At 50.9% G+C, this 9,721-nt stretch overlaps 1 long non-coding RNA gene across 1 annotated transcript; it reads left to right on the top strand.

Moving 5' to 3' along the window:
- The first annotated feature begins 311 nt into the window (after positions 1-311).
- LOC138919767 (uncharacterized) lies at positions 312-3,890 on the top strand. The gene is made up of 2 exons (XR_011430297.1): positions 312-2,003; positions 2,300-3,890. It is a non-coding gene; the product is annotated as an uncharacterized lncRNA (long non-coding RNA).
- Positions 3,891-9,721: the final 5,831 nt, after the last annotated feature.

The following is a 9,721-nucleotide window of genomic DNA, read 5'->3' on the forward strand; positions in this document are numbered from 1 at the left end:
CCATCAGATTTGGCTTGCGATGAGAAAATGCTTCGTTTAAGCTTTTGGAGAGCTGATGATTTGATATTGCAATCAACCATTATAAAAACGTCGAGTAGAATTCATAATCCCGTCCCTAAGTTTGCAGTGTGTGTCCTCAGCCCTTGGTAAGCGCTCACTCTTGTGTGCCTCCCCCTTATCCACAGTGCCCAGTGCCCTTTGCCGTGAGTGTTCTCACTGTCCCGAAGGAGACCTCCCTGGGTTGTTCCTTAGAGGGGCAAGGGCAGGTTCCCCTCAGAGATGGGTGGCCGTATGGCTCAGAGACAACACATAAAGAATAGTAATTGATGTCCTGGGCTGGAGTGACTGTTGGGACTGGGCAGAATGTGGGGGCAGCGCCCTTGTGCATCCTGACCTCCCATTGCACAAGGCAGAGCAAGGCAGCAGTCATCCACTGGGCTCTCTTCCTGCCTCATCGGAAACCCCAAATGCTGCCGTAAGGGGTATTTAGGGAAATAGATTTCTTAGAAATGTGGGCTCAGCGGACAGATTAGTTTCTCTCCTCTGCCAGTTGGAGAATTGTCTAATAATGCCTCTTCAGCGAAATTTGACACCGGAGTTGGTGATGAAGAGGCTAACAAGGAAAATCCTATTAATTTATTTATAAAGTGCTGTGTGGCGCACGCAGGCGTATTCGGGGGCTCTTTTCCAAGATGTGGCCTCGTTTGTAGGAGGGCTCAAGCCCAGGGTCAGATTGGTGGAGTGGACTACTTCAATCTGTGCACAAACGATGTTGGGCCAGGGTTTTGGGGAAACTGCCATTGGTGCAGGAGTTATGGTTTGAGGGGCACATGCCCCCTCGGGTCCCTGTCAAACACACTCACATGGACAACTGGGCCATGACGGATGTGAGGGGTAGCAGCTTGTCCTATCTGTCCGGGACTGTCCCCTTTTTTACACTGGAAGTCTCGAGTCCCCAGAACCTTCTGCATCCTGGGAAAATCTGGGCTGTTGGTCGTCCGTTGTATCCTGGCAAGCGTGGACCACATTCTGCAAATTTTCCAAGAGAAATCTCCCTTTCTTTTGTTCGTTTGGTTGCAAACTAATCTTCATGAGATAAATAATGTCTTATCTCCATAAATTAATGTCACTTACACAGAACTCTAGCTTTGGGTGTGGGAGCGGGGACTCAGCCCAGTGGGAGGTTTTGCAGGTTCCAGGACAAGTGCCTGCCAAAAGAAGGGTCTCCATGGATCGGGCCCGAGGAAATGTTTAAGTGTCTACTCCTGGGATCTTTGCCAGCACTGGGGGCGGCTGCAGGGTTGACTCTGATCGGAGGCATAAATGCAGATTCAGCAGCAGCCTGTGAGAGGACAACTCGAAAGCAGGTAAAGAAAGCCATGCAGTGTGGCCCTGAGTGGAACTGCCTAATCCCCACCCCAGGTATCTGAGTCATGCGCCCGAGTGGAGGGCAGGCGGGGAGAAACCTCCTCAGCATGTTTACAAAGAGCCCTAGAACATTCTGTCTTCAAGGAAATACTCTTCAGATTCTTTTGTAGTTCATTAAAGAGCGGGAGAGTATTAAATAATTTCATCTGAAATCTAAAGTACCCAGTGAGTGGGATGAAGGTTTGGCTTTATTTGTGCAATGTTGAGAGATGTCTTTGATTTCTAGTGCTTGCTAATCTCTGCATTTTCCTGAGCACAGGTATTCTATTATAAATTAACAAGAGAAAGTAAACGAACAGTGGGGTTTTAATTGCATATAATTACTTGGTATGCCGAAGCATTTTACAATTGAGATAATTTGCCTCAAAGTGTTGGTATTTAGTGAATAGAATTTATGATAATTCCCTGATTTTCCCCAACTGCCTAGTAATCTTTATAACAAGGAAGGAGGGCGCAGTAAGAATTCTGAACTGAAACAAAGCTATACATGAAAGTGCTTAAAGTGTATCTGTTTGTCTTTGTTTCAATAGGAATCCAAAACAAAGTTAATCTGATCAACAAGGATCAATAGAAAAGTGAGTGAAGATTCTCATTTCTTTGAAGCTGGTAGAGGCAAGGAAATAATCCTTCCAAACAATGCAGCCCTTTAATTCACAGGCTCCAGCGCTGAAAGCCATTGTAAAGTGGGATTTGCTGGGTTTCAGGTTTTAATTTGAACTGTACAAGCAGGTGCCGGGGCAGAGGCAGAGCTTCTGCTGTTACACTGTTGCCACGACTGGCAAATGAAATTCGCTCTTAATCCAGCTTTCTGCATCTGATAACAGAGGTTCTGCAGCCGCCGTCCAGGTTTTCACTAGATTTTCTTCCACAGGTACTTCTCCTCTCTTGGGATGTGGTGTCCTAAGAGGGAAAGACGAAACAGGCGAAGGCAAGTTCAGTTTCAAGTCTGACAAACAAGGCTTCACCGAAAAAATTCTCATCTAACCGTAAAACTATGTGAACAGAAACATTCTAGGAGCAACTGGGACATAAAATGCCTGTTTCTAAAGCAAAGGGCGCCACCTGCATCAGTGGCTGCTACCAAGGTGACACCAGCCTTGGGAGTGGAGCCCCTGCCCACAACGTTGTGTCTGTGTTTTCCCTCCCAGACTCAGACACACTCGCCCTCCTCGTTCCTGACTCAAGATGACAGATCACTAGCAGGGACCAGGGGCCTACACTGGCACTTGTTCAACGGGTAAGCGAGGATCTCCCCATTGCTATGTCCCGGACAGTCCCTCCATCAGGAAGGCGCGGTAGGGCATGGACAATCTCTGTGCTGCCGTCAGTAGGGGTATAAGAGTCGAAGTGGCCGTGCAGGCTTTCCCCAGCTCCGGACATGGTTTCCCTTCCATCATTCACGATTAGCACTCGCTGATGCCCACCAGCAGTCAGCCGTGGTTAGGTTCTGGGGATGCGGAAGGAGGCGGGAGCCCGCTCTCAGGAGGTCAGAGCACAGATTACAAGGACCGTACCCTGTAGAGATGTGGGGATGGAGGGGTGCCGCTGCTGTGGGCAGCTCCTGGGCTCAGCTGACTCACTTCATCTGGGGCCTCTCAGGAGCTGGGCTGATAAACTGGTCTGGTGGGACTGTGAGTGGCCAGCCATGCCCGTGACCAGGAAGGACTTTCCGGTTGGAAAGCCATGTGCAGAGGCTCAGAGGACCTTGGAAGTGGAGACAATGTGAGGATTGGGGCTGGGAGGGAAGACCCGGTGTGCTGGGGGGGAAGGCTCTCCTTCATATGGGGCACATGTCCCAGGCTGAGGAGTTCACCTCAGCCTGGTAGAGCCAAGAAAATAATCCTTCCAAACAATGCAGCCCTTTAATTCATCCTGAGGGCTGTCAGGAGCTCCCAAGTCTGTCTCAGGTGGGGAGTGAAGTGATGAAGTGTCCAGCAATCATGGCCACAGTGACGTGGAGCATGGTTCAGGATAGGCAGGGCTGAGGCCAGGGCTGTTCTTTTTTTGGGGGGGGGGAAGGGAAGATTAGCCTTGAGCTAACATCTGCTGCCAATCCTCCCCTTTTTGCTGAGGAAGACTGGCCCTGAGCTAACATCTGCATCCATCTTCCACCACTTTATGTGTGGGATGCCTGCCACAGCATGGCTTGCTAACAGTGCCATGTCCACACCCGGGATCCGAACTGGCGAATCCTGGGCCGTGGAAGCAGAACATGCGAACTTAACTGCTGTGCCACCGGGCCGGCCCCAACGGCTGTTCTAATGGGAGATTCCAGAGGGGACCAGACCCAAAGTCTTCTTTGTCATTTTGTACCTCTGTGAACTTGAGAAGGTTACTTACATCTCTTTCGAATCATGCCTTCAATTTTAAAATGGAAATAAAAAATAACTGCTTCTTTCCAGTTCTACCAAATAAGTGAGATGCCATAAATAAACTGGTTAATGGGTGTACCTTAGGATGTTCACTCAGCCAGCAGTGTCTTTTCTTCTCCTCTTACTTGCTCTACCAGGCGGGAGGACTCAGCTCTGGGGCACACCAGCAGGTGCTTAAGTCTGAACGAACAAGGATCAATGAAATAGGATACTACCAACCACTAAGGTTGTTTTCTGTTTATTTTTTCTCAATATAACCTAGGAGGGTGTTTTTTTTGTTTTGTTTTTTTTTTATTTTTTTATTTTTTCCTTTTTCTCCCCAAAGCCCCCCCGGTACATAGTTGTGTATTCTTCTTTGTGGGTTCTTCTAGTTGTGGCATGTGGGACGCTGCCTCAGCGTGGTCTGATGAGCAGTGCCATGTCCGCGCCCAGGATTCGAACCAACGAAACACTGGGCTGCCTGCAGCGGAGCGCGCGAACTTAACCACTCGGCCACGGGGCCAGCCCCCCTAGGAGGGTGTTTTTTTCTGATCAGGGACTAGCGTTGCGCCGTGAATCTGGTTTGGAGGATGACCAGCATGCCATCTAAAGAGAGCTGGGAAGAGTAATGTGCTCAAAATGGAACTGTGGGACACAGTTGCTCGAAGGACTTTGCTGCAGCGGCTACAGCTGAGCTCTGCTGGGATGGCCACTGTGAGCAGCTCCAGGTCCTTCCGCTTGTACATCAGGGAGTCGATCCTTAAACAGTCTTGCTTCCCACTGCGTGTCTTCTCTCCTGCAGTCTCTGTGTGTGCCATTCTGGCGTCCTCAGCCTGTTTTTCCCGGGTGACACCACGTGGGAGTCACCTCTGAGGTTTGGGGGTAGTTCAAAGAGAGTATCTTGTCAGTAGATGTAAAACCTGCTCTTAAAATAATACTAAATCTATGTCTTTACTGAACTCTTCCTTTCCCCAGAAACTTCCAAGTACATCTCCTGGTTTTATCTTTGTGTTGTACACAGCACCTTATGAGAGTTTTTATCATCTCCAGTTTAAAATCCAAGGGTCGCGTGGCTGACAAGTGGACAAGCCAGGAGTGAAGTCCAGGAGAATTGACTTCAGAGTCCTCACTTAAATATCCTGTCGACAGGGGCGTAGGGGACAGGGGAGGGGAGCGGGGGGCATTGAGATTATATGGTGAGTAGCTGTAAATGGTCCGTCTTCCTGAAAATGGCCAATATATCTATATTTCCAAAGAGAAATGCAGGTCACCTCACACAGGTTCTGATAATTCAATACTTTATCTCAAGCCTAATAGTTATTGCCAGACCTTTCTCTTAACCTGCCCTTTGCTGCAGTGTCATGGCTTTGAGGTCATTTCGAACTTCTTGGAGGAGCACCACTGAGTGTGCTGTTGAGACGATCTCCACGTCCTTTGACTCTGCTGCAGTGGAGGCGTCTGCCTCCCGGGTCTCGGCTCAGCACTGAGCGGGGCTCCTGAGAGGACCACTGCCCACAGTCCTGTGGGACTTTTGTTTGGCCCGTGTGATTGTGCACTGTGGCCATTGACAACCAGCGCTTCATCCTTTAAGGACGATGCTTGTGCTGGACAGGACCAGCTATGTCATTTGCAGGCTCAGTGCAAAATGAAATTCCAGGGACCTTTGTTCAAAAAGTATGAAGAATTTCAAGATAGCAACAGATTAGCATTAAACCAAGCCTGAGGCCCTCTGAGGCCGCCATCATGTACAAGGACAGAGTTGTACATCCGTGAAGCTGGCCCTGGAGGTGGACATCTCCATTCAGGGCAAAGTCGACGGATCACTCCCGGCCAGCATCTCCTGTCAGCTCCCCAGTCCTAACGCCAGTGTGTGTTGGTTGTTTCCTACAGTACAAGACGCGTCCTTACCCAGGGGTCTCCCTGTTCTCTCCTCTACCTGAGTTCTGAAGCCCAGCCTGCTGCCCTCACCCCCATGGCTACAAGTAGAATAAATGCCAAATTAGGACACACATTCCCAGTATTTTTAACACCCCAAGGGACACCGTGCTTTTTGTCTTCATAATTTCAGACAACTTCTTCAGTTATAATAGCTGTCTGTATACCCAAGGAAATGAGGCACTAGGGCCCAAACGTGCAGACAAGGAAGAATTTGGGACAAGTCCATACCAGGGTTTGGTTGGACAAGTCAATATCTCCACGAGCACTTTGTTGGCAAAACCTTTAGCTCTTTCATCCACAGAGAGCCTGTTTGTCCTCGCACAGATGCTAGAATTTGATGAGTTTCTGAATAAGGGATGGAGACAGGGAGCAAATCCTGGTGAAGGTGCATGAGGCTGCAGGCTGTGCCCTGGACACATGCATGGTGGCCCTGTTTCAGCCCAAGCCCAGCCCATTTTACAGATGGTGCAGGACCCCAGAGGGGCTGAGCGAGCTGCCCAGTGCACCACAGCCTCCAGGAACGAAGGAGGGCTGGCCTCGGAACTTGCTCTTTTCCCTCAAGGTAACGCGGCCTTTATTACCCTGGAGGGAAGACTCGGCATCATTATTTCCTTGTTTGGTGAGATACCTCTGAGGGCGTTGCTATTGTATAGGGGGGATGCAGGGAGGATGAGCAGGTGTCCCGTGCTACTGAAACCCCAGGTCTGGTAGGGGCGACTGAACTACACTGACAATTCCTGCAGATGTACCCTGCAGCAGACCTGCTGGGTCAGCGACCCGCATACACACAGCCCCTCCGAGCTCTGCAATGGGCTCCAGCAGTGTGATCACATGGTTGCCCGTTCTTAAAAATTAGCAAAAGCCAGATCTTTAACCACAGTCGGTTAGGTCGACAGTGTGCCCGCCGTAGCATCCCTCTGACCCTGTCCCCTCATGCGAGCTGGTGTTAGGGTGACCCTGGGCATTTTGGGGCCCAGGTAAGGGAAGGCTTGTTTGGAGCTACACTCTGCTCCTCTCTGGTGGGATGCATCTATGTGATTGGCATCCTTTCCGTGTTTAGTTAGGTCTGCATGTGACTCAGACACCCAGGACCCCCAAATCCTCTCGTAAAGTCTGATACGCAGAGAGTGAGCAGGTGGCAGACTGTAGAGTTGCAGGAGAGAAAGACAGAGACGGAAAACACCAGACAGCCAGGGCTGGGCAGTGTGGTCTGGGGTGGGTTGGAGCATGTTCCAGGCAGAGGGACAGACACTGAGAAAAGGCAGCTGTGATGGGGCAGGAGTCCAGCGTGGACAGGGTGAGGTGGGAGGTCATGTGCTGGTCCCAGTGGCTCTGCGTGGTGACCTGAAGCCTTCATGGTCTATTTAGGAGTAACTTGGGGATTTGTAAGGCCTTTGAACACTTGGGGGAAAATTGCTTGCAGCAGTAGGGAGGGTGGTCTAGAATGGAGATGCGGGGGGATGGTGACAGGGAGGGGACGAGGAGCCCGAGGACCGTCGGGACACGGGAGCTGATGGGAGCTCCAGATGAAGCTGCTCGGGGGTGCTGTGAGCCCTGAGCAGGAAGAAGGAAGGCGAGTGCTGTGGGCTGGAGGTCTGCGTCCCCCCAGAGTTCACGTGAATTAGTTGAAGCCACAGTGAACTCCCTCTGAATTCACAGAAGCCCTAAAGCCGGTGTCAGGGTGTCTGGAGGGAGGCCTTTGGGAGAAAATTAGGTCATGGGGGTGGAGCCCCCATGATGAAACTAGTGCTCTTCTAAGAGGGGGATGGGACAGAGCCCCTCTACCCACCCTGTGAGGACACGGCCAGGGCCGCTGTCTGGAGGAAGGCTCTGAGCGGGAACCGAATCCGCCAACACCTTGATCTTACACTCCCAGCCGCAGAGCCGTGAGGAATACATGTCTGCTGCTTCAGCCGTCTAGTCTGTGGCGTGTTGTGACAGCAGCCCAGCTGACTGAGACGGCAGAGAGAGGCAGGCGTAGGCCCAGGGCCAGGTGGCTGCGGTGAGTTTCAGAGGCCACGGATGCTTCTAGAGATGGAGACCAGAGGGAGCTGCGTGTTCAGGAGGAGAGCACAGCGCTGGAGACGTGGAGTGGAGGGCTGGGTGTGGAGAGGTGACGAGAAGTCCACAAGAAGATCCTAGACCCCATCCCTGTCCTGCTTCCTCCCCGGGCGCATGTGCCACCTCAGGAGGGATTTGCCTGCCCCTGGCAAATAACCCAGGCACCCAGAGGAGCTGCAGGATTTGCCCAGCATCCCTGAAAGAGTCAACAGTCCCCTCAAGTCTGAAACCTGATGTCCCAACCCCTCACTCTGACCACTTGCTGGCACCCAAAGGGAACGCTGCCCAGTGGTGAGTGGACGGCCTCTGGAGCCAGCCCCGCCTGGCTCTGCTCCATGTGAACTGTGGTCTCTGCTGGGTCATCCCAGTCTCCCTGCCTCAGCTGCCCCACCTGGGGAACGGGCTCCCTGCAGAGTCCTGCTCTGTTGGGTTGGCGTGAGAAGTGGCTGTGACCGTGCTAACCAGCAGAGCACTCAGAACAAGGCCTGCCCACGGCGAGGGCCGAGGAGGTTGTCGGTTTTGTTATGATGACCCAGTGGATGCCATGTGTTCCGAGACCTGGTGGGGGGTATCTGTAAGTGTTGGTGCAAATGGAAAGGCGAGACTTCTTGTAGGAAGACTAAAATCGGAGCTGTTCAAATCAGGATGTGACGACGAACAGCAAGCCTCCTTTGGAAATGAGAGAGGTGGGAGGAAATGCAGATTCCACAAGACAATCCAGATGGACGCTTTCAGAGAAAGGAAGGGACCACAGGTGTTAGACGCTGGGGGCGCCCGGCCCCTGCATCACCCACTGCCTGTGGCTGAGCCAGGGCAGGCTGGCCCTGCTCTGGGGCCTGTAATTCAATTTTGCAGGTTTTCTACCCAAACCACACAGGTCCCTGTCCTTGGGCCCTCAAGGACTTGGGCGGATGAAGATAATGGAGTCCCCCATAGGACCTTTCCTAACACCTTCTCATGTCTTGGGTCCTTTTGATTTGTTTTCAGAAATATCATTCTACTCCGATAGCCAGATAAATATAAACTATGGGAATTTATAGGCATATTTGTTTAACTCAACTCACTCGTCTTTGGCTATGCAAGTTTAATAAGCTGTCATCCGATTGTGCCCACCAAGACTTCTGTGAGAGCCTCAAAGCTTATCAAATCGCTCCTGTATCCTTCTCGTGGGCCTTTCAGCTCAAGTTTGGCCAACTCTTGGTCTTCAGGCTTGGCTCTCTGGAAATTAAGTAGGTGAGAGCGTGGATGCAGTCATCCAGGGTTCCCGACCAGTGCACTGGGGAGAAAGGCGGGGCTGTGGTTGCTGTGAGGTTGGAACTTTAGGGGCTCCTGTGCTCTGCCTGTTTTGTGCACTGTCTGTGATTTCAGATGACGTCTGACTCTACACTTTCTGAATTCCTGAGGACAGACTCCCGGGATGTCCTTCTCCCCCAGCCGGCCCAGAGTCCCCGGCTAGGTTTACAGAGAGACAGTCTATCAGCAGCTAGGCGGGAGGAAAGAGATAATAATGACACGGCAAAATAAAAAACGTTATTTATCATGGCTCCAGTGTCACCAACCTGTTATTTTTATTGTTCTTCAAAATAATGGGATTTATTAAGGCCATTTATCCTCAAGTCACACGGAAAATGCTAGACGTGAACGATGAAGAGCATGCCTAAAGATCCAAAAAGTGCAAGAACCTGAAAATGAGTTACAGAACTCCTTTTCAAGTAAAGCTGTCTTTCAAAACTCTAAAACACTGCCCTTTTAAGAGAGCTCAAACTATTCCTGTGATGTCGCGGTAAAGCAGGAGTAGAAAATAAAACAGCTCAATTTGGGAAAATGTGAAAATTACATGACATTGGTGAAATCTCAGACACAAAATAAAATGAAAACAGCTGTGGATACAAAACCCCGTTTGGACAGTGGAAGGCCATTTATCTTGGAAAGTCAAGGAAGGA

This window comes from Equus caballus, chromosome 21 (assembly GCF_041296265.1).
Source record: "Equus caballus isolate H_3958 breed thoroughbred chromosome 21, TB-T2T, whole genome shotgun sequence".
Lineage (NCBI taxonomy): Eukaryota > Metazoa > Chordata > Mammalia > Perissodactyla > Equidae > Equus > Equus caballus.